The sequence below is a fragment of the Leptodactylus fuscus genome, chromosome 11 (genome assembly GCF_031893055.1).
Source record: "Leptodactylus fuscus isolate aLepFus1 chromosome 11, aLepFus1.hap2, whole genome shotgun sequence".
In the NCBI taxonomy this organism is placed as follows: Eukaryota; Metazoa; Chordata; class Amphibia; order Anura; family Leptodactylidae; genus Leptodactylus; species Leptodactylus fuscus.
Window position 1 is genome coordinate 11225536 of NC_134275.1, and position 25621 is coordinate 11251156.

General features: G+C 47.9%; 1 protein-coding gene across 4 annotated transcripts in view; it reads left to right on the forward strand.

Moving 5' to 3' along the window:
* RXRA (retinoid X receptor alpha) overlaps positions 1-25621 on the forward strand; it is a 111881-nt gene that overhangs the window by 57857 nt on the left and 28403 nt on the right. The window contains exon 1 of one of the 4 annotated variants that reach the window (XM_075260739.1): positions 18469-18520. The exons of the other annotated variants lie outside the window; for them this stretch is intronic. The gene's annotated coding sequence lies outside the window, so the exon portion shown is untranslated. Of the gene's footprint in view, positions 1-18468; positions 18521-25621 lie in introns of those variants that run through there. 4 annotated transcript variants of the gene reach the window in all.

The following is a 25621-nucleotide window of genomic DNA, read 5'->3' on the forward strand; positions in this document are numbered from 1 at the left end:
TACTTAGTCAAGGGGAAGGCGACTGTCAAGCTGTTTGTGTAGACGGGACAGTGAATGGGGCCCGGCAGGCGCAGATCCACCGCTGCTTGGGACGACGTCTTAATCGCTGCCCCCGTCTTGCGGTGGGCGTTCTTAAGAGCACTCAACATACGGTCTGTGATCAGGCCTAACTTGTCCGGGAAGGTTGAGTTCCTTTATTTTGCTGTGTACTATTAAAGGATTACCAGCCTTGAGGCCTGTTAAGAGGCTCACACAGATTTACATCCCTTTTACAGAAAGCCTCATTAAAGCGCTGGCAGAGGGCCTTGATTTGTGCAATAATTTCCCCTGACTGTTGTATCCCCGGCTTCCCGCAGGGTAGTCGAGTGTGTGTCTCTTCATTCTGGAGCCGCAGACTCTCGTAAGTCTATCAGTCCTTCAGCATCCCTTAAAGGAAAACGGTCCTCGAGGTGCGTGTTTAATATGCCATAAAATGGCGCATGATCTAACGTGAGACACGCTTATTATTACCATTTACATTTGCATAAATTCTGGATGGATGGTGTCAGGATAGACACGGCCGCCATATTTTAGTCTGGGCTAGCGTCTAGTCACACAAAGCAGTGAGGCGCTGCCATACTCACAGGGACTTTCTTCTACTGTAGAATATAAACCTTACTCCCCACTTCTCTGCAAGAAGCCAAAAATAGCTGCCACGTTTATGACCACGGTGCTCATTCCACTGGACATGCGATGGCTCAGATAAAATGCACATCATCTGTCCCTGCTGCCAGCAAAAGTTGTCCAGAATTGTAAAAAGATGGCGTTTTTTTTTTTATTTTCCTCCCAAAAACAGCGCCACACCTGGCCATAACTAGTATTGCAAATTAGCCCCTTTGAATTAAATAGGGATGAATTGCAATACCACACACGGCCTGTAGACAGGTGAGGCGATGTTTCTAATCCTGGACAATCCCTTTACTGTAGTACATGTACCTTATGATGTCTATTATAGTGTACATATGTGCAGGAACTCCATGAAGTTCTCCGTTCTTTACACTGCAGGCGACATCCACCGAACAGGAAATCCAGCTAGTACAACATATCTTTATTTTATGACAAACTCCAGTCCAGTAAGTACAGGGAATATCCAGCCTGCCCTGTGGTGTGTATCCCTGGCCCGTGACCACTGACCGCCCCATCGTGTCTGCCGCAGCCGTTCTTACTAATATACCAGCGTGGATCTGCCTCATACAGATTACAGGGAGAAGCTGCGAGAGCGAAAGTTAAAAAACCCAATTAGCGTCTTATCTGCGAGTTTATTCCTTGGAGCAGATTGAAGGAAACCAGTAATTTAATGCGAGTCTCTTGTCCGGTAAACGCTCTCCCAGAAATTACATCTGTCTGTTACAAGTTATCTGTCATAAGGGCTGCGAGGAGGATTCTGCAATGGCTCATTATCTCCGTGCAGCCTCCGCTAATGACTTGTGGCTGCTTTATCCTAGTAGGAGGCAAAGTCAGGCGAACGGCAATAGCGTGCGGCCCGCGTACAGCAACCAAAGAGAGTCCCATGAGAGCACAATGAGGAGGGTGTGCACACTGTGCAAGGGCCGGGTGCGGCATCATGTGGCCCTTGGCTGAGTTCCCACAAGTCCTCCTGTCTCCTACATTTGCTTAGTCCAGTCCTTGACCCGCCTCTTTTGGCTTTAGCCACGCCCCCACGGTGCCATTCCCTCAGCGTGCTGCAGCGGTCGTGTCTACCACAGATGACTCCTGAAGCCGGTCACAGCCATGTGCTGCTAAATCTATTGTTTTATGGCATTTCCTAACATTGGCTGTCCATATAATCCCATATAATGACAGAATATTCTCAGCATGTTTACAGGGTCCAGGGAACAAACTCTCTATCCTGGGCGGATTGTCCCTAGCACAGCTCTGTTCATGCTGCATATTCCCTGCCGTAGAGTGTGAATAGGTCCCGGCAGATGAGAATAGATGAGCTTTGTTGTCCTGTAGGTTTCTTTGCTTTCCTCTGGTGGGATCCAATCAAAACTGGAATATGAAATACAGCTGGGAAACGCATCCTCAGTCTCCACCCTCCTCGCTGTGTTTTAGGTATACACCAATGCAATGCCTGGACCTGGCCCCCCACCTATTAAGTTATAGTATTGGTCTTCACATATTGGGACGGGACACCTTATGGGCCCCTTAGGCTCTGGACGTTCCATAGACGTTGCAAGTGATACCACAACATATGACGGCTCGCTGATATCGCCTCTGATCACGGTCGGGGGAGGGGGGGGGGGGGTATGTACAATAAGACTCCCCTTTATAATTTGATCCATCTGCAGAAGTCTCCGGGCAGACATTGTCCCACAGCTGCTCCCCACAAAAGATTTAAGGGGATTTTCCGATAAGTCACGAGACGTTACGGAGAGATTTGCGATGCCGGAGGAAGGCTTTCTGTCTGCAAACTGTAAACGTTCCTATACAGAAATCTGATCGCCACATCTGTTGCCGGATGGATTTACAGTTTTCTCTTCTGTCCATTACTGGCATCTGTCTTGATGTTTGAGGAGCCAAGGCCAGTAAAATCGGAGTCTCCCCGGATGTCACATTCCCAGAGTTGTCCCAGAGAGCGACTCCGGGGTAGAAGCCATTAATTGGATCTCATTGTTCCCAGACATGATCTGGAGCTGTCATCATATGAGAGTCGGTGCTGTCAGATCTCATGGCATGTCTCTTCCCCTCCGTCAGCACTAATGCAGGTGGATGTCTCTGCAGATGATTGCACAGTCTATGTATGGACGCTCTGCAGCCTCCTGTAGTGAGATGCCGCTCAGTCACCTGTTTACTCAGTTATTCCCCATCCTGGTGGAAGCGAGGGTCAGCGCCATTGTTTGGTTGTAAACCTGTTGTTCCGGTTCTGAATCAGCGACTTCACGTCACCGCTTATTTTGTACACATTGCTCGTAAATATCTTCCTGTGTATCTGCCTTGTACAATGTCCCAGTCATCTGCAGATTGTGTCCTGAGAGCGGCACCACAAGGCCCAGGATGGAGCAAGCAGCGTGAAGTTATCCTGCAGAATTCATTCAGTTACTCAGTGCTAATGCTGGGCCTTGTAGTTCTGCAATGTGTCTTTCCGCAGGTTCTTATAACTTCTGTATAACAATCCTCTGTGAGTGCACAATGGCGGCACATGGGGGACGAGGCTCCTTTAAGACTTTTGGAGGCCGTGAATAAAAATTCTTATAAATTCATTCCATCATTGTTTGAAGTTGCAGTAGAGGCTGAGACCTGTGCGCGGGGCCCCTGCGGGTAACATGAGCGGGTTCTGGGGTCTGTTACTCCAGAGCCTGCAGTAATGGGAACCAGACGACGGTGGGGAGATTACACAAAATGGGATGTGATGGTTTCAGAGGCAAAAACCTGAAGACTGATTAATGGCAGAAAGCTCGCAAAGTGATGTGAAGAATGACTTAGTGAGCGCAGGCATGAGAGGCTGAGCGTGAGTCACCCACTTGGCAACGCCGAACGCCGTGTCACTTCAAGGTCACCGGTTCACTCTGAGCGCAGGTCTGATCCGCCAGTTAATGGGTGACACTAGGCGGCTGCTGTGTAATGAAACTACCAAACCTAAACAGCTAATTGTCATCTATGAAGCTAATGCCATTAGTGTTTAGAAGCGGGGACGCTATTCTACTACACACAGCACACTTCCTGTTTATCACACTGTAGAGTTAATCCTGTCCCCCATAGCAGTGGCATCCACAGTCCCCCCCCATAGTGATGGCATCCGCAGTCCCCCCATAGAGATGGCATCCTATGTGCCCCCATAGCAATGACATCCACAGTCCCCCCCAAAGCGATGGCATCCTATGTGCCCCCATAGCAGTGGCATCCACAGTCCCACCATAGAGATGGCATCCAATGTGCCCCCATTGTAGTGGCATCCACAGTCCCCGCATAGTGATGGCATCCGCAGTCCCCCCATAGAGATGGCATCCAATGTGCCCCCATAGCAATGGCATCCAATGTGCCCCCATAGCAATGGCATCCAATGTGCCCCCATAGCAGTGGCATCCTATGTGCCCCCATAGCAATGGCATCCACAGTCCCCCCATAGAGATGGCATCCAATGTGCCCCCATAGCAATGACATCCACAGTCCCCCCCAAAGCGATGGCATCCTATGTGCCCCCATAGCAGTGGCATCCACAGTCCCACCATAGAGATGGCATCCCATGTGCCCCCATAGCAGTGGCATCCTATGTGCCCCCATAGCAGTGGCATCCACAGTCCCACCATAGAGATGGCATCCAATGTGCCCCCATTGTAGTGGCATCCACAGTCCCCGCATAGTGATGGCATCCGCAGTCCCCCCATAGAGATGGCATCCAATGTGCCCCCATAGCAATGGCATCCAATGTGCCCCCATAGCAATGGCATCCACAGTCGTCCCCCCCAAGCGATGGCATCCTATGTGCCCCCATAGCAGTGGCATCCACAGTCCCACCATAGAGATGGCATCCCATGTGCCCCCATAGCAGTGGCATCATATGTGCCCCCATAGCAATGGCATCTGCAGTCCCCTCCAAAGTGGTGGTATCTAATGGGCTCCCATAGCAATGGCAACCAATATGCCTCCATAGTAATGGCATCCACAGTCCCCCCCCCCATAGCAATGGTATCCGCAGTCCCCCTCCATAGCAATAGCATCTAGTGTGCCTCCATAGCAATGGCATCCGCAGTCCCCCCCCCCCCCCCATAGCAATGGCAACCAATGTGTCTCCATAGTAATGGCATCCACAGTCCCCCCCATAGCAATGGCTCCAGTGTGCCTCCATTACAATGTCATTCACAGCTATAACCTGTTATAAGTATAATGCTATCCACAGCGCCCAACTTAGCAGTTACTGACACTTGCCTCCATAACTATGCCATCCATAGTGCCCCAAATCAGTGCAATTCATGGTGCCCCTATAACAGTTCTATCTATAGTGTCCCCAGTTACAGCCACTGTCCTCCATTATATAGTATATTATATAGTATACAGATTTACTATACGTCTCTCAGATTTACTATATGTCACTATGTTAGATGTGTCTGGCACAGTATATGGGATATATATGGGCTGCTACTGGTAATAAGGATGTGTTCACACCTTGCTGCAGACTGTCACATTGATCCTGGCCTTCACCTGCCTGTACGTGTCGTCGTCTGTGCTGCAGGGGGTTAAAACACGTGGAAACGCCACTTTTGGTTTTTCCATGAATGGCTGCAATTTTACAGTGTGATTTTTGGCTGTGCAGGTCGTTCACCTAAAATGCCAAACCGTGGCTCCATGTCCAGGAAGCTCAGTGGTGGATTAATGGCGCCATACAGTGGGGGGAGGCCGGGATCTGATCTACCCGGTAGTGACTGAGCCCGCAGAGCTGTCACTCACTGTTCTCCTTTCTCCTTGTTTTCTACAAGGACGCGCCACAGAAGATAATATTCACGTGGGAACCTGATTGTCCGTGACGCAGAAGGCTTAATGTACTTTCTAAAAATAAAGGGCGTCTCACGGCAGCCGCTTATCGGGCCAGTAGGGACCTTCACCTACACCTGCGTCTTTATGGGGTTAATTGTATAAGGTGTTATATCAGGACACGGGGCATTTTACTGCTAAGTGCGGGGATTTGTGAGGATTAGGCACTGTGATGGGCGCTTCCATCCCTTTGTCTCGTGTAGGTGTGAAAGCCGTGTAGTCACTTACCGCAGAACAATCATGGAGGCGCGCACTGATTTATCCAACTTCTGCCTCCGCTGGGCGAATTCACACACCGCACATTTGTGGCCTGCTGCAGAGAGAAGACGCGGAGAGGACTAAAGATGGTTCTTGCAGAAAGTTTTGCAACAAATCTTCTGTGTGTGAATTTATCCAGAAGTGTAACTTGAATTTCCTAAGTCCCCAAACCCCAATGGGGCCCAATCCTGCCATGTGCTATATACATAATTGTTGTAGAGGGCCCAGTAGCGATTACTATGTCTGCACCCCTTGTTGCTACACCCCAGACTTTACCCTTAATCCCCTACTCCAGCCTCTGAGGAGTTAACACGGCAATAAATATGATGTGATAAGATGTCTGCAGCTACGAGAAAACCGCGGCTCTTAGTATGAGTCACGCCGTACAGTCAGGAAATATGGCGGAGCTCACCTCATAATGGAAGACGAGCGGCAGAGACAGAGCTGAGATTTCGTGGTCCCGTAAGCCGCCACTTTGTGGAACAGATTTAATTGTGGTTGAAACTAAGGTTTAATTTTATTTTCTTTGTGTTAAATTTGCATCTTTCCACAATAAATCAGAACTTCCCTCTGAAGTCGCTTTGTAGTTTGTCGCCATTGTATTGTAAACTCCATAGACTGTGACATCCATCCTTCTGTCTGTCATCCATCTATCTGGTAGGTCTCAGACTCTCAGCCCTTATTGTCTAAGATGGTTTACTGACAGACTGTCATAGTCCAGTAATAGAAAGAGTCGGTAGTGTGTGTGTGTATATATATATATATATATATATATATATATATATATATATATATATATATATATATATACACTGTATATAGGAGAATGCTCATTCTGCCCCCATATACATGTACACGTCTTGTTTCCCACCACGTATGCTGAAGAGTTGAGGCATACCCAGGAAGTCAGCTGGATTTGTCAAAACTGGTACGATCGCCCATCGTTCATCTAATGTGTATGGTGGACACCTTGGTTTGCTTGAATCTCTGAAGCTCCATCCCCTTATGACATAAAATCTGTGTGATGTCATACAGTGCACTAATAATACTGACATACAGTGCACTAATAGTACCGGCATACAGTGCACTAATAATGCCGGCATACAGTGCACTAATAATACCGGCATACAGTTCACTAATAGTACCGGCATACAGTGCACTAATAATACCGGCATACAGTGCACTAATAATGCCGGCATACAGTGCACTAATAATGCCGGCATACAGTGCACTAATAATGCCGGCATACAGTGCACTAATAATACCGGCATACAGTGCACTAATAATACCGGCATACAGTGCACTAATAGTACCGGCATACAGTGCACTAATAGTAACGGCATACAGTGCACTAATAATACCAGCATACAGTGCAATAATAATACCGGCATACAGTGCACTAATAATACCGGCATACAGTGCACGAATAGTACCGGCATACAGTGAACTAATAATACCGGCATACAGTGCAATAATAATACCGGCATACAGTGCACTAATAATACCGGCATACAGTGCACGAATAGTACCGGCATACAGTGAACTAATAATACCAGCATACAGTGCACTAATAATACTGGCATACGTTGCACTAATAATACCGGCATACAGTGCACTAATAATACCAGCATACAGTGCACTAATAATACTGGCATACGTTGCACTAATAATACCGGCATACAGTGCACTAATAATACCAGCATACAGTGCACTAATAATACTGGCATACGTTGCACTAATAATACCGGCATACAGTGCACTAATGGTACCAGCATACAGTGCACTAATAATACCGGCATACAGTGCACTAATACTACTGACATATTGTGCACAAGTACGATGTATAAATAATGATGTCCTATAGTGCAGATGTAGATGTGGGAATGAGGGTGTAAGTTTCAGGTGCTTGGACCATGGCGCCCCCTTTAGTAGTGATGGACGCAGTGTGATCCCACAGTTCAGCCACAGTTAGCAGTGCATGATCGGGGATCCACTAACATATATCTGCCACCTCTCTGGTCAGTCATGTATATGTCGCTTGTTGTTGTCCCCAGTACATTTATGGCTGCTGCATTGTCTGAACATGACCTGTGGATGTGCCGTCCTCTTCCTGCGCTCTCCAGAAACGCCGCAATTATTTCAGACATCTTTGTCTCCATCTTGTCTTCACCAGTAATAACAACTCCTGTCTGTATTAGCAGCGAGTGCTACAAGGAGACGCCAAACCGTGGCCAGGCCCTGACCCTACAGTCCACATGAAGGATACAGATTCATCTCACTGTCTATAGGAATCATATACTTGTCCTATAGGGTTCACTGTCTATAGGAATCATATACTTGTCCTATAGGGTTCACTGTCTATAGGAATCATATACTTGTCATATAGGGTTCATATCTTGTTTTTGTGTTTCCTCCCACAATTCCTTAGACTGTAGCTCTCCATTGTCCTGCAGGCAGCTATAGCCCTGTTCATACAGAGCTTCCAGGTTCATGAATGAAATGGTTGCCTAATACACAAAAAGTACCCAGAGCCATGTCCTCCTCTAGGACTGACGCCAAGACAACTGGCAGGAGCAGGAGCCTTCCCCTTTAAGCCATGCCCCTTTATTTAGCCTCATCCTCCAAAGCTGGAGCAGCAGGAGATTAACCCTTTGTTCCCTGCAGGAGGACGGCTGGATTTCATGGTTAGTGTCCCTTTAATGGTTGTGATCTCCGCACCATGACACGGGGACGTCACTCTCGGTCTCTGACTTTTGAGGGAAATGCTTAGTATGTCAGATTTTTGCAGACTGCGCTTTGTGCACCTGCTGCAGAGTCTCCTCTCACAATGAGCGGTGTCTGGTAATGAGTGTGCAGGGGACGACCCGACTCTTCCAGGAATCTGCACCGCCAGAACAAGGGTTAAGTCACTATACCATATTTAACCCTTTGTCACAGGTCACACGTGCTGGTGACGTGTACAGTCACTTCCTCCCTTCACCCCCTTCCTGAGCGTTTCACCAAAGCCTGGAGTCACTTTCTATGTAACTGATGGCGCCCACTTCAGGCCTGTCTGCGTGTTACACATTAATGTTCCCATTCAGAGACAGCAAGCAGAGGTCCTGAGACTGGGGCAGAATCTGAATGAAGTCCCTCCAGCAGGTTACATTATACAATGACCCAGCTTTATTGCTGCAGTGTTTGTATTATTTCTGCCTATCATTAGGCCCCTTGTACCCGTCACTGGAGAGCGCCATATGTGGCCATACGTGGTCATTACACCACATTATAAGAAGCTCAGTCCGTATCCATGCGTGACTGTGTTGCCCAGGTATTGCTGTATGTGTGGCCCCTGCTCACATAGTTTATTATTATGGGGTATGATACCTTCCTGGTCTCACAGCTCCTGGGGCCGCTCGGCCTCCTCCCTGGTGATTTTCCCACTTAGCAGACAAGACCTTGGGTAAGTAGGCAGAGTGAATATTCTTTGTTGCAGGAGGTGTGATGGCCGTATACTGCGGCTGTCACCGATGAGTGGGAGACGACACTTCATCACAAGGCCATCTAATGCCATTGTGCAAAAAGCTTTTACGTCAATATCCAGTAAGACTGAAGGCCTTTCACACTCTGCAGTCACACCCGTAAGTAACAGCGGTGTGCGAGAATAGAGCAGGCGTGCGCCGCCATTGTATCTCACCGTGTTGTCTGCACAGACGGGAATGGCGGGGAAGACATCTTCCTTTGCACCATTCACATCTTGTGATGTAAATGGAGTTGCATATGGCCACGTACAATGGAGACAGTCAGTAAGATGGTATTGTCTCCCAACAGTGAGGCCATAGCTGGTATCATATGCCTGAAAGGGATAAACTGATAATTAACCCCAAAACTAAACTCCCTCACCCCACCTAACTTCTCATTTACATCAATTAAAAAAAAAATCTATCATTACCGACATCCTTGGAGCGGTCATGTGACTCGGTCATGTGACCACTCCAGGGACACAAAGGCAGAGGAAGCAGCAGCACCCAGAGACCCCCAGAGATCACTCCAACCCTGCTAAAGGTATGCACTTATTAATCCATTAGCAGGAGGACTCGGCTTCGCACGGGTATATTTCATTTTTTGTTTGTGTAGTGGCCCTATAAGAATTGCCCAGTTTTGCGCTTGTGTATTTTGTATGTCATTTGTGTCTCTGCCCGCGATTTCGTCTGCGTGTTGTTGGTGTTGATGATCCCCCTACAATCAGCAAATTGCTGCGGTCGATGGTTTGCCTGCTCCGGCGTTTCGGCAGCTCTTAAGCTGTCCTGCTGCTGGAACAAAACTCGAGCGACACATTGATACCTGCTACTGTCTTTACAAAGCCATGTTCACATTAGTCACTGGCATACAACCCAAGCTTGGCCGTACAGACTGCACCTTAAGAGTGTGAACCAGGCCTGATATTTGCGTCAGGCGTCATGGCCTCGTCTCTTTATGCAGATGGTTACTGGAGTGACACGAGCGGACTGTCATATCGCAGATGGATGGGGATAATAATCACCTTCTCATAAATGCTTTATGCCATGTAGATGTCGTGTCGTTGTGGCATCCATCTTTCTGAGATGGAGACGTGTCTGCTCTTTAATGCCAGTGATAATCATTAGACCCCCTCTCCCCCTCCCGCCATTGCCCACCAAGTTTGTCTGAAATCAGATCCGTTTAGGAGTCTGGGAAAGCTGGGTGACAACCCTTGTGGGGTGTGAGATGAGAGGCGATATACCTGGAGGATTGCCATGTGTGGGGGTGACGCCGTTGTGCGCTGACCATGTGTGATACATTTTGCCTCTCTGTTATGTTGCGGCGTCGGCGAGCGCTCATTCGATACCTTCATGTTTTAGAGGATGTCTGAGCGCGGAGCTGTTCTTTGTCACAGTGTCACCGGGTGATGGGGTTAATCTACATTCCACCAGCGCACAAGAAAAAGAATATTAAAAATCTTGGCACTGAACGATTTCCTGCAGCACGGCCGTCCACTTCATCAAACCCTGCGACTCGCCGGCGCTCCAGTACCAAACATTCATCAAACGTCTGCTGCGAAAGCGCGCACTTCACTCATACACTGGACAGCGGCAGAGGGTGCATGTCATTACACAGGAGCAGGGGGAGATGTAAGAAGCAAAATGTGCAAAACAACTTGGCATATATAAATGTGACGAGATTATTATAGAAAGTGTCCGGAAAGACGCAGAGCTGAGAGAAGCCGAAACAATCAGCAAATTCTACAACGTATCTGCAGGATGTGAACATTGCCCTAAATACTCTGCTAGATCAGATTGCTGGTACATTGATGACGATTCTCAGTCAGACCTTTTAGGGCTAGTTCACACGGGAGGCAAAGAGGCTGATTTTGACAGCGGATTTTGCGTCAAAATCAGCCCCTTTACAATAGTGGTCTATGGAGACTGCCAGCAGAGAAAAAGAAGCGACATGACCTTTCTTCAGGCGTTTTCCGCCTGAAAAAAGCAATGGAAGTGAACGGGAGGCGAAAACCGCACGGAAAAAAACGCAACACGGTTTTTTCAGCCCATTCACTTTACAGAAGCGGAAAACAGCCTGGCTTTTTTTTAAAGCTGTTTTTACAAATAAAAGCTCCAAAAACGCTTGGCAAGGTTCAAAAAAAGCTTCCTAATTAGGAAGCTTTTTTTTCCGGTGCCAAAATAAGCCACACGTTGTTTACCTGTGAACTAGCCTTTAAAGGTTTTTTTTTTTTTTTTTTGAGATTCTCAAAAAATTGTCCATTTCCCTTAATTGTAAGGGAAGCCATAAAAGCCGTACTTGTATGTTCGATCCTCTGCTGACTGCGACATCTCTGGTCCTCCCCACTGAGCCTTGTTTTTTGGCTGCAGCAATGATTCACCAGTCTACCTCATGTCACCTCATGTCACCCATGGCCCCAGCGGCTCCGGACTTTGTTCAGGAGGCCCAAAGAGGACAAGTAGCTGAATCGGAGCCCATGCGAGGTGAGTAATGCTGTTGGTGGTTTACTCGCCTTCCCTGGGACTCCACTTATTATACTCTGGGGTCTGAACAGATCTCAAAGTATAATCGTACTTAGTGGGTGACAAATCCCCCAAATTTCAGGTTTGTAATGAGAATCAGTTTAGTCATCCCTATTTATGTGTTTGTTTTTATCATTTTATTAGCGTAGGGACTATATGGGACATAATACTGTGTGAAGGGACCACTAATGGACATTATACTATATGCCGGGGCCACAATGGGACATTATTCTGTGTGCAGGGACCACTATGGGACATTACTCTGTATGCCGGGGCCACTATGGGACATTGCACTGTGTGCAGGGGGCACTATGGGACATTATACTGTATGCTGGGACCACTATGGGACATTACACTGTGTGCAGGGGCCACTATGGGACATTATTCTGTATGCTGGGACCACTATGGGACATTGCACTGTGTGCAGGGGGCACTATGGGACCTTATACTGTATGCTGGGACCACTATGGGACATTACACTGTGTGCAGGGGCCACTATGGGACATTATTCTGTGTGCAGGGGCCACTATGGGACATTGCACTGTGTGCAGGGGGCACTATGGGACCTTATACTGTATGCTGGGACCACTATGGGACATTACACTGTGTGCAGGGGCCACTATGGGACATTATTCTATATGCCGGGGCCACTATGGGACACTGCACTGTGTGCAGGGGGCACTATGGGACCTTATACTGTATGCTGGGACCACTATGGGACATTACACTGTGTGCAGGGGCCACTATGGGACATTATTCTGTGTGCAGGGGCCACTATGGGACATTATTCTGTATGCCGGGGCCACTATGGGACATAGTAATGTATAGAAGGGCCATTAGGATGTTTGGTGTGATTGGACAGAGGTTGCGTTTTGAACAGCTCAGGGCCCATGGTGCCCCTATATTCCGGGGATATTCCTCCCGATTCCGTGACCTTTACTCCTTTTTAACTAATTTTCCGTCCTCGTTTTCTCGACATAAATTGTTTTGTCTCTTGTTTTACAATTAAAAGAAAAAAAATCTGCAACAAAGTCTTCAAGGTTATTGAGGTCTGAGGACTCAGCAGCGTTGTATAAATGTTTTACTGTACGCTATCAGCGCGCGGTAACAGTATGTGACAATTGTGCCGTCATATCCGTACAGTCCCGATAAGGGCGAGAGAGGTTACTGAGCAGAGCGGGAGGGAACAGACCGTCCTCCAATATTGTAGCCACAAATTCTGCTCTTTGGTTAATTTTCTTGGGTTTCAGAACATTATGGATATTATAGGATTCTATGCAAGAATAAGATTGTACGGAGCAGGAAGGGAATCATTGTGACCATTACGGCTCTTGCATCTTTTATGGGGTGTGAGTACATGGGCGATCTCGCCCCGCAGGGTAACAGATGCTTTGGGGCCCTTGTATATTGATCTTATAATAGGCAGTAATTGGATTTGGCAGCTCCAGAGGATAAAAGGGCCGTGTGTGCGGTTCGGCCACCTGTGTCATCGCTAAGGATTGAATTAGTTAATTATGGTTGTCAGGAAATGGTTAAGAGCGGCCATTACCAGCGACAGTCACCGCGGACCCCAGGACTGGATGAGCCGTAGTTATCAGTCACAGCTTGCCAAACGTGGCATCAAATCCAAAATGGAAGACACGTCTAAAACCTCCCCCTACATCGTTCCTCAATATTGGATTACAATGTAATATCTAGAGATGAGCGAACACTGTTCGGATCAGCCGTTCCGAACAGTACGCTCCCATAGAAATGAATGGAAGTACTTGGCAAGGCGACCGGCCGCCGGCAAAGTGTACGTGCCAGGTGCTTCCATTCATTTCTATGGGAGCATGCTGTTCGGAACGGCTGATCCGAACAGTGTTCGCTCATCTCTAGTAATATCTAATAGACAGTTGTTCCGTACGTGACCCCGCGTGTTGTTCATCTCCTCACCCATGTTGTATGAGGGGCTGGTAGGGGTGGGGCTGTGACTACAGCTGGTATAAGGGGCGGGGGTGTGACTACAGCTGGTATAAGGGGCGGGGGTGTGACTACAGCTGGCATAAGGGGCGGGGCTGTGACACTGCTGGTATAAGGGGCGGGGCTGTAACTACAGCTGGCATAAGGGGCGGGGCTGTGACACTGCTGTTCTTTTGTGGAAATTTCTGAAAATCCGCTCACTAATTCCGGGCTGTTTTGACAACAACCTGAAGAATTTCTGCCAGCGCCATCCAGATGATTGAACAGAGGGGGAATGTTCAGCAGCAGATCTGCCCTATGTGAATCAGATTAGAATTACAGTGTAACCGCATTGGATATATGTGAGGTGACATTGACAAGACATGCTGGTATTTGTAGTTCCACAGCTGCTGGAAAGCTTCAGGTTGAGCCAAGTATCTCAGAGCCCCTCAGGCAGAGACTTGCAGAAGAGCAGGAATGTGCAGCGTGTGCAGGTGGGAGCGAAGACTGGAAGTCCCTGCGCTGACAGATCTCAGACGGGCGGGCGGTGATGTCAAGGAGCAGAAGGAACCCGAGGCTTTGATCCTGGGACTGTGTAAGACACACACAGACAAGCACATGCACGCCGCTCACTGCCAGTCCTGCACGGGGCTGCTCGTCCCTTCCCTGGATTTCTATAGAATTCCTGCCATAAAATCTGGATGATATAAACAAGATGAAGAAAGGAATTTGTCAGCTTCGGGTTTTTTGGTTTTTTTTGCAGTAAAAGTTTTTAGTGAAGTTTTGCAATAAAAGTAAAACAACATAAACCACAACTGAAGATGGGAGTAGGGGAGAGGTTGAAGGGATGGAGAGGAACATCGCGGGGTGCCACAACAACAGGGAGGGTGAGGGAGGGGAACAGGGTGAGGGGGACGCAACTGCATTTTTTAATGCGAGATACAGTCCTAAGTTTTCAGCAGATTTTTTGCAGATTTGATGTCTATTTGATCTACAGGCCTCATTCCTTCCTGTTCACACCTTTGTGCTTGGAGTGTTGAATTCTGCAAGCGCCAGCCGCAACACTGACCCCTCCAGGAGAGAAGCGGTTACTGCACTTTCTTCCTGGCTGGCAGGGGTTAACCTCTCATGTTGTGTCAGGGATGCTCACAAGGCCGGCGACTACTCTGGATTTTTCTTTTTCTTCCATGTAGATTATTACTAATTGAAACCACATTGTAGTCTGCGGCTCGGGTCCAGGAGGACGGGAATCGGGACGTGCGGCCAAGTCCTTCACTGGAAGCGAGACGGTTTTTGACTACATTTTACCATTACAAATCAGTGAGGAGGAGAAGAAGAGACGACATGTAATAAGGTTTACGAGCAGATCTCAGGAAGTGTCAGCTTTTATAAGACATGACTTGTCTGCGCGGAGACCCTGGATGCGACCAGAGGACTCCGCAGACGCTCCGGCCACGTGTGTGCGACTTGCCGTATTATATTGCAGTCACATGACTATTTTCACTGTAGGTTTTGTGTGATTTTAGGATTAGACAATGAAAATGTCACGAGCGATACTTAATATTAGCCGGATGCTGAGAAGTCGCTTGTCGCCAAACATTTGCAGATTTGGATATTTTAGGACTGTCCAGGTCGCATCACATTACAGGTGACCACATTCACAATCGTTTCTCGTATTGTTATGTGACCATAGTCGTCACCTTGGGATGACGCCGGGTTGTACCTACAGACGATTCCCCCAATAAACAGGAGTTATATAAGATTTCTCTATATGTCGCTGAGTATTCCCAATGGCTGGGTAACATAAATAAATGATGATGATGAGGGTGTTACTTCTACATGAGGGTCTCCACGTGACTCATGATATATATGAGGTTTGCAGAGCGAGCCTGAAATAGGAATGTACAAGTCACTGGGAGTGGGGGATCGGAAATTGGTAGACTTTTGAACCTCCCTCCAGGACTATGCGGAGGGGAGTGAGGGCCGGGGGTAAGGGGAGGGTGGGCGTCTCCTGGTATTAGCTATCACTTCTGTCTCTTATACAGACCCCCCACTCTCCCCTCCTTTCACTTTCCATACATATTCATTGCAATCCTGTGTATACGCCCTGATATACTGTATTCGCAGCAGATCGTCCATGCTGGTAATCTGGGGGTCAAGATGGATAGAAGATTTGGTGCACGTTACGTTATGGGTGCCGCCATCTTTGTGAGTCGCTTAATCCCACCCGTCATATTGCATTAGGTGTATACGGCAGCTCTGCGCTTTTATACACCTGGGATTGGTCACTAAGCAGACCTTTGTTTACTGGGAGTCATTTTAATAGTAGTTAGTAGGACTATGATGCAAATGGCCGCCTGGAGGGTCATTTGTATGTGCTGGCTGGTGTTTTGCATACGTCTGCTCTCCACCTGACAGCCCCACAGGGCCATATTTCTTATTTAGTTCTATAGTGTGAGGAGTATTTCCAATAGTCCTACCCAGACTGAACTATGGCGCTCCCGTGGCGTTAATGAGAGGCCGTTCTGTGCCTTCTGCACCTTTTATGCCCTGATTTCTTCCCTTCTGCATTGGTTAATAAACTACCAAACTTCAATCCATAAATACAGATGGAACGTCTTCTGTGTATGTCATGTGTGAACATACCCTGATATGACAGCTCCCAGTGCCTGCAGCTCCAGTCTACTACGTGTCCGGTATACATAGAGTTTGCATGTTTTAAGCCGATACCCCAGCATTGGCATTGTAAATTCATTGTCTTATCTGTCACCCCTCAGAGGAATGGCTGCAGATCCTCTCAGTGACTGCCAGGAGAGGGGCGTGCAGATAAGTGGGGTGCCATGATAGGTGACGACGGAGGACTGGCCAGACCAGCCGTACAGGATAATTCTGCTATTCCACCCCCAGTAAACTGCAAAGACAACTCCATAGATCAGGAAAGTGGTGACAAACTGGAGAGTCTCAGAAGGGTCTGTAATCCCTATAGACTCTGCCGCTGGAGGACGGGTGTCAGGGCAGATGCTGCAGAAGTCTTGTGGGATTTAGGTGGGACCCCAAACGGAAACCTAATCTGCTTCAAATATCACCATGGTGGGACATTTAAAGGATTATCTTATCTTCTATAGGTTGTTTGCTATCTCCCCTCTATTGTAGGACTACAGGTCCCAGCACGTGTTATGAGGCCTCCTTTGCTGCTCCCCTGGATGATGGCGCGGTTTGTGCTGCTGCCATCTTGTGTTGCTCCCATCTATCCAGCGCCGGCAGCCTCCCCCATTGCCGCACAGTCATCTGCTTCTCATTAGGATGAGGCTGTCGGGGCTGCTCTTCTTCCTCACAGAGGAGGTTATGGCCGTATTGATTAGACAGAGATGCAGCCGTCCCTCCTCCTCCTCCTCCCTTGTGTTACATTCTTCACATATGTTCTATAGAATTGGTGAACATTGGGCCCTGGACAGGATTGCACAACCACCTAGGAATCTGATGAAGACGCCGTCACCAAGACCTTCCCCTTTGTATATATATTTAGCTCCTTGGTCTGTGACCAGTGTCCTCCGCTGTCGGCGCCGCTCACATAGGTGTAAGGTTCATGAACTTGGGTGTCATCGTGTGACATGTGGGAAGGTGCGACCACGTGACATTTCTGCTTACTATGTATTCTATAGTCTTGTGGTGATGAATGGTATGACAGGTAACGTCCAGGACCATGCGCCCCGGTTATTGGCCTCGGACCTATAGACTTGTAGGATGCGTACAGTGCACATGGCGAGGATTTACCACCCCAAAATTACAGGTGGAGAAGTAAAGTGGATGAGAATTACCCAGCATCTGAAGTGTTAAGTGACCGGTGGCGCTGACATTAAATCTGCAGGACGTCACCTTACATTGTGGATTTTTTACCCTTTATAAGGCAGAATTTGGGGCAGTTTTAATCGTATCTCAACCACATGTGAATACCCCCTTATAAACAGCTGAGGTTACACATAAAACATGTCGCAGCTAATAACTGGCACCTTCCTAATTGTCAGATGTCCCAAAATCTCCAGTGTGCTGAGGTAGGGACAGCAGCAGGGCCTATTCACATGGATGAGATGGATCTGGAGTCTGACACTTGTCAGTAAATATCAGCTGTCAGTAAGGTCTCTTTGCAGTATTCTTGTATGGACTATGTATATATTCAGGACTATAAAGTTTCCAGTAAGGCAATGAGACCAATATCTGACAGACCCCGATTAACCCCTGCAGTCCTTCCTCCTGGCTGACTATTCATTAGGCCGGTCCCTGGTATCTCCCATATATTATACCCCGGCAGAACAATGGCCTCCATCCCTGTGTTTTCTGAGCAGCCGGCCGATAATGACAAGCAGATCTGCTCCATAATACACGGCAGAGATTAGTCACTGACAGTATACAGGGGTCAGCTGACGCCGTGACCTGCGAGAGAAGGCGGCTTAGTGATCGCTGCAAACAAAGGGTTAGCAGAGTGCAGTGCTGACAGTGAAAGGGTTAGCAGGTAGCCTCCCCTCAGTGGGCAGTGGCAGTGAAAGGGTTAGCGGGTGGCAGTGCCTGTGCTTGCAGGGGGCAGATCTGGCCTGTAATCTGCAGATGTTTAGAGGGGGGAGGTCCTTGTCTGGGCTTGGCTGGGAACTTATCTGATTCCTCTTGTCACATCTCCTGCAGGAAACCTGCACACACTATATGGCCATCAGCTGTTCTCTTCACCCCAGGGCAGATAGTACCTAACAGGGACTGTGGCATAGATCTGCGGACCCTACGCCTCTGGGTGACCCTGGGTAAGTCCTGGCACCTGTCTGTGGGGTTGTGATGATAATGTGCCCGGGGACGTGATGACCTGACTCTGCTCGGATGACATATTGTACATTGAGGACACTTCTGCCCTGTGTCAGGAACTTTCTGTAGTCCTGTGCGTGGCTGGCAGTGAGTGGCGGCCTGACCTATCCTGGTACTATGGGGGGCTGCTGTTCTTGGGGTGTCACTCTTGGTCTCTGCCTGCTGACCCCACTATATGGAAGCATGAAGAGCCCAGTATAGCAGAGATGTCTGCACAATGAATTGTATGCTGCCTGGTATACAGCTAAAGTTTCCAGCCTGCTGAGCCTTGTAGTTCCACAATCTGCAGGCGGCCGAGGCGGCATCTCTTACCTGTCTTATTACTTCCTTATTGCTTGCAGGTTACACAACTCACCACATTGTCTTGTTTTCATCACATGGTCACCACATCCAGGGAAGGTCCTGGTAACAATGTATCCAGGAAGAGATTCCTGGGAGTAGTCAGTGACTAGGTCATGTGACAGCCGGAGTGGGCTCTGTACACAATGTATCCCTCTGATAGAACGGACTACTGACAGCATGCTGCACTATGTGAAGGGCAATCTGAGACTTGTAGTTCTGTGCTGATAGATGTGGAGTCACCGGGGAGGGTTTTCTGACTTTTGCTCAGTATTTGCTTTGATCAGTGATCTGGAATGATTAGTATAGTAACTACAACTCCCAGCATGCTCCATTCACTTCAGTGGGAGTTCCAAGAACATGCTGGGAGTTGTAGTTCTACAAGAGCTGGGGTGCTGAAGGTCCCGACCCCTGGTAAAGAAGATTCTCTGTGATTGCTGATACTGACGTGCGAGATGTCAGAATGGTCATGTGAATAGAGCCGTATTATAAGTCACCCGGAGCTCATATCTGAATATCTCAGTGACTGAGGCCACGTGACAAGTTCAGGGGTAGGGTGGACATAGTGGTAATATACAGGCAGCGTTCACACAGTGCTTTATATATCAGTGACTACAGGCTGCAGGGAGGAGTATAATGTGTTACTATTGATCCTCTAATGTAATGGCAGGGTAATGTCTGGTGACATGTGATACTTGTTACCTATGGAGATGGCAGGCCCAAAACATCGACTCCGACTCCTTCATGAATGACCAATAACAACAGTCAGACAGAAGCCAAATATCATTACTACTCCAGTGATTGATCCCTATGATAGTAAATCTGTACCTGGAGGTTCCGGCTTTGTTACCACACCTGGGTCACATGATCAGAAGTGCTCCGCCCCCTCCTGCTTCATTCATCACATGTGCTATGTGGGTTGTCCGCCGGCCCCCATAGCACATATAATTAATTACGTGTAAGAGTGGTTAATGAAAAGGGGGCGGAGTGACTGAGGGGTCAGAGCGCTGCTTTCAGTCATGTGACCAGGGTTTGTGACAAGGCTTGAACCTAAAGGCCCATCATCATCATTCCCAGATCAGGTAAGATGTAAAAATCCTCGAACAACCCCTTAAAATGTAAATTTAATCTATTAGATCCACCAGACCTGATCCAGTGCAGATATTGCTGTTACCTACATGACACGGCGCCCTCTGGTGTTGCTTTTATTCCCTTTGAGACTATCCACCTTATGCATGTAGTGATGATACTTCATGTGTAAGAGGGGCTGAGCTACTGAGCATGTGCAAGAGGGGCTGAGCTACTGAGCATGTGCAAGAGGGGCTGAGCTACTGAGCATGTGCAAGAGGGGCTGAGCATGTGTAAGAGGGGCTGAGTTATTGATCATGTGACCACCAGTACTGGACACATTAGGTGGATATGAGGAAGTATCAGAAGACCAGGCAGAGGCGCCTGCCATAGCGGATGTGTGATATAATATTGCATCTTAGCACCGTCACTGATGAGACAAGGGGCGTGTCTGTGACTACCTCGGCCTCCTTGTATTGGCTGTATCTTACCTTGCACTAAAGACACTGACCAAGGGGCAGATACAGGGCAGGCCTTCTTCCCCACAGGTAGTGACTTACACGTCTTCTTTCTTGAGAGATTTTCCTATTTTCTTGATTCCTGTATTTTGCAGCTTTCTCCTTTCTGGCAGTGCTGCGATATCATTGACCTTCACCTCTTCATAGCTCCGATGGCTTTCATAAAGAAAATATAAAGGTGAACCTAAGAAATATCAGGAATTGTGAAGGTCTTTTTAGTACTTAAGAGTGTGTATACCTTCTCAGGGCCGGTATACTGTTGTTACGGGGTGCGGGGTCAATGCTCACTTATTTTCCTTATGGTGTTGTCATGGCAATGCACCACAAATGTGAACCGGTTGTTGTTACCACTTGATCGTCGGCCACAATAGAGGGGACCTTGAGGATACTCATCCCTGTTCATATTGACTCAGCTGGAGGGGCGCGGGGTGACGAGAGGTTGTTCTATGACCAGACATGACGCACGCGGGGCGGTGCAGAGCACTAGTATCACACCGCACATATTACAGTAAGATCAGCTGCGTAACGTCTACGTGTACTTTGTATGTTCTCCCCGTGTTCGGTGTGTCGCCTCCGGGTACTCCGGTTTCCTCCCACACTATATCCTATATGGGACGGTGACTGACAATATCTGTAAAGCGCTGCGGAATATGTCGGTGCTATATAAGTAAGAGAAATAAATAAATAAATTGATCGCAAAGTAATAGTGACATGACCATTGGCTCGTGACCACTTGTATCAGACCTGAGTAATGTGGGAAGGATCGTCCGCTTAGGCCTCTGGGTCTGACTATATCCTGCAGAAGTGTAGTCAGGCCGTGTAGTCATAGCCACTATTCTGTCTGAAATAAACTGGCATCGTACAAGAGAGCAAATGCAGACTGGTAGCGGTCAGACTAGTCCAATTCCTATGTCAAATAAGTGGGTGGAGCTTCAGCTCTTGGCCCCTCCCCATCTTCATTCAGCACAATACAATGAACATCAAAAGGAACTTTACACATCGAGCCAAATTGTCAGTTCTGCATTCGCCAAGGATACAACATTTTGGTGAACCTTGAGGAAATTGTGTTCAGGAACCTCCATGTTGTGACTTGACAAAGCGTCGCTCTTCTCGCCACACTCCGTGATCATTCATTATCTATTCAGTCACTGAGTTCATTTTCGACTCTGCACGAGAAGAGGCGACATCGGGAGATAATTAGAGACCCCACCGCCGAATATGACGACACATACTGAGACAAGTGACAGGCAATAGAGTTCAGCTCCTTAAAGGAAATCTGCGGCACCAACCCACAGAAGCCCCAAATCTAGAGGAGCGCAACACAAATCTGGGGGCAAAAGTATCCAAATACATGTAATATGGCGAGCAATGCAATTATGTACAGGACTGGAAGGGACAGCAGGACCCGGTTCACACATGCCAGATCTGACATGGATTTTGGCTCAGGTTCAGCCTCACAATCTGCATCGAAACTGAGAATCTGTAGGACAGGAGAATATAATCTATTACTATCTGTTATCAGCCATGTCAGGAGGGGAGAGGCCGACTGTAGGACAGGGGAATACAATCTATTACTATCTGTTATCAGCCATGTCAGGAGAGGTGAGGCCGACTGTAGGACAGGGGAATACAATCTATTACTATCTGTTATCAGCCATGTCAGGAGGGGAGAGGCCAACTGTAGGACAGGGGAATACAATCTATTGCTATCTGTTATCAGCCATGTCAGCAGAGGAGAGGCCGACTGTAGGACAGGGGAATCCAATCTATTACTATCTGTTATCAGCCATGTCAGGAGAGGAGAGGCCAACTGTAGGACAGGAGAATACAATCTATTACTATCTGTTATCAGCCATGTCAGGAGAGGCCGACTGTAGGACAGGAGAATACAATCTATTACTATCTGTTATCAGCCATGTCAGGAGAGGAGAGGCCGACTGTAGGACAGGGGAATACAATCTATTGCTATCTGTTATCAGCCATGTCAGCAGAGGAGAGGCCGACTGTAGGACAGGGGAATACAATCTATTACTATCTGTTATCAGTTATTGGCTGACTGTAGTGTTGTTCAGTGACAGCCATGATGCCTACTCTCTGCCCTTTATCTTGTCTTCTCCATCCATATAAGTGACCGCTCCTCTTATTACACTGATGATCTTTTATAAGATGTGTACCCCTTTAAATTCCGTACTGGACATTGTGGTACATGGCGCTCCCAGTGACTCCGTGTCCTTTCTTGGCCGCTGGGTTGAATGCAGGACATGGGCAGCACAAATAAGCAGCCGGTTACACAATGTGCCGTCTCCATAAAACTCCACAGCACAATAAGGAAGTCATTAGGTGAGTCGTGACAATGTGTTACTTTAGTGTTCATAGTGTGAAATGTCACAATCTTAAGACGTGAGGAGATTGTACTGAGGTCTGAGGCATAGGATAAGCTCCTGGGCATGCTGTCTCTTGTAGTTCTACCCCCTCCCCCCTTCTGCTGAGGCCCCTCCATCACAAACAGTAAGAAGCAGCGTCCGCTTTCTGAGTAGACAGTGAGACATATGGATGGATGTCACGGTGAACCTTGGCTTTCTGTATATTTGCATTTATTAATATACGCGCCAGCTGTCACTTTCTTTCCGCAGCTGAGATGTCATTAATATTGTTATTGCGCCTCTAGTGGTCATGTGGTTGTAGAGCGCCATCCCATCTCTAGCACAGTTAGTATCTGTTCACATGTGCAGGATCTTACATGGATTCTGTGCAGAAATGCAAACAACGTCACCCTGTAACTGGTAATGGGATTGTCACAAAACTTTGTGCTATGGAAAGGTTCTTTGTGGGATTTTTGCAAGCTGTGAATGTGAACTCTGCAATAGATATCTGTTAGATGGGCAGTCTGCAGATCCAGCATGTGTGAACATGTCCCTATTAATATGTGGAGCAGATTAGATGAGCACAGAGGAGAATTACGAATGTTGTTTCCTACCTAAATCATCAATAGGCTCCGGCAGGACGTGCACCAGAATATATATCAGTCAGGAGCTGCCATAAGTTTCCTATATTACTCAGGACAGTTTTCTGTCCTCGGCCTAGTCCGCCCTAATTCACAGCAAGTGGCGAGTACACACTAAGGAGCCCCATGTTCACACCCGACCACATTAGACCACCGTTATAGAGGGGCTGATACATTCCCCCCGTATATGGTGTACTTACCCTAAAAGGATTAGGCCGACCCCTGTATCCACTGTAGGACAGTGTTGACCCCTCCTCAGAGTTACGAGGTCTTCAGGGTTGGAGATTTCCAGCAATCTGTGTAATTGAGGTGACTGACCAGCGTACATGACATGGGGGGTTACAGTAAATCTCAAGGATTCCCTTCTGTGTGTTCTTATGGAAATGACACTTGAGTGATTCATGGCAGCCATTAAGAGAGGTCATTAAATATTTATAAGGGTCTCGAAATCTACGTGTAGTGACAGTGTCCGCCTCTTGTGCAGACCTTACGTTATGGTTTGTGTTGTCGCCATTCTTACTGGCTCTATAAATCTATATGATGACGTGTCTGCACCGATCCGGGGGCCCCTATAAGACGTTACGTTTTTCTTGCTCCTGAAACATGTTTATGTTTTTTATATCAATGAAGTAAAAGTTACATTTTAAGTATTTGATTGCCGGACGATAATTTTTTCTATTTTGTCTGTTGTTGGCCCTTACAGTCTGGGGTTGTCCGTTGCAGTCATTGCATATATACATGCAGTCAGATGTAGCGGTTTTTCCTTTTGATTTTTTATAAGACGTTACCCTCATTTGCACGGTGGCTCAGTGGTTAGCACTGTAGCCTTGCAGCACTGGAGTCCTAGATTGTGAGCCCTATATGGGACAGTGACTGACAATATTGTAAAGCGCTGCGGATCATGAATCCCCTCCCCCTCTCTGATGGACGGGACACTTTGGCGGAACTAAATTCACCCTGGTAAGGCCTTGTTCACACCTGCATTATTATAGGAGCAGAATAACGATGATACAAGTGCCAGATCCATTGGATGATGGACATGGCAGGTGCCAACAGACCCCCACTGACTACCATGTGGCCCCTTATAATTTCTGTCCCTAATTTTTTAACAGAAAGTAATGCAGGTGTGAACAAGACCTAACAGAGCAGAAGTGAAATCCTGCAGATGTGACTGAGGCCTAAGAGCTGGTCCTGTAGACCTCTAGTGCCGGCCACAAGATGACTTTGGTCTCCCCATAATGTCAGGATCCATCTCTCAGCTGATGGCGGTCTCGGAGCGGCCGAGGGCTCACGGTCGGGGTCGGTCTTAGCAGTTCACAGCTTTCTGTGTCAGACCTTTGACAGTAACTGATATGTTTTCATGGAGAGGCCGCGCAGGGTTGTGCACAGAGTTGGGGTTAGAAGGTCTGGGCCTCGTCTTGCCCCAGCTCTGTTTACCCAACATCCCAGGTCTGAGGCTTATTTATCACGACCCCTAACTCCTCACCCCGGGATGATTTTCTGGAGCCGCACTCCTGGCTGTGAACTCTCCATCGCTCATTAGAGGCCGGAGTCACTGCCGTGTATCACTGGTAAACAGATCTGTGGCCGGGCTTGTGTCTGGGCTACGGGCGTGTATACGGGCCTGTGTCTGGGCTACGGGTGTGTATACGGGCCTGTGTCTGGGCTACCTGCACACACTGGGCTCGGCGCTGCCTTCTCTACTGTCCTTTGCCGCACCACATGAGCTCCTATGAATTACATCTGTACAGGAACGAGAGCGGCTCATTCCTACAGGCGTCTGGGAACCTTTCGCCTGTCTCCATGGAAACCTCGCCTCATTACATCCACAATAACACCGACAATGATTGCAACTTCTTTGTGCTGCTGAGAGGAATCCGCCGCTATTGCTTTTCCTCTTCATGTCCCAAGTTATAAATGCACAAATCTGAGAAATAAGATGCCATTACCCCTCGTACAGGGGCGGTCAGGCAGGAACGTGGCTAATCTGGTTATAAACACAATCATTCAGGAGTCTGAAAAAGCAGGGTGACCACTACTGCAGCATTACAAATCTTATAGAGGTTGTCACTCAGCTTTCCCAGACCAAGTTGTGCAGATCTGAGACTGCGCAG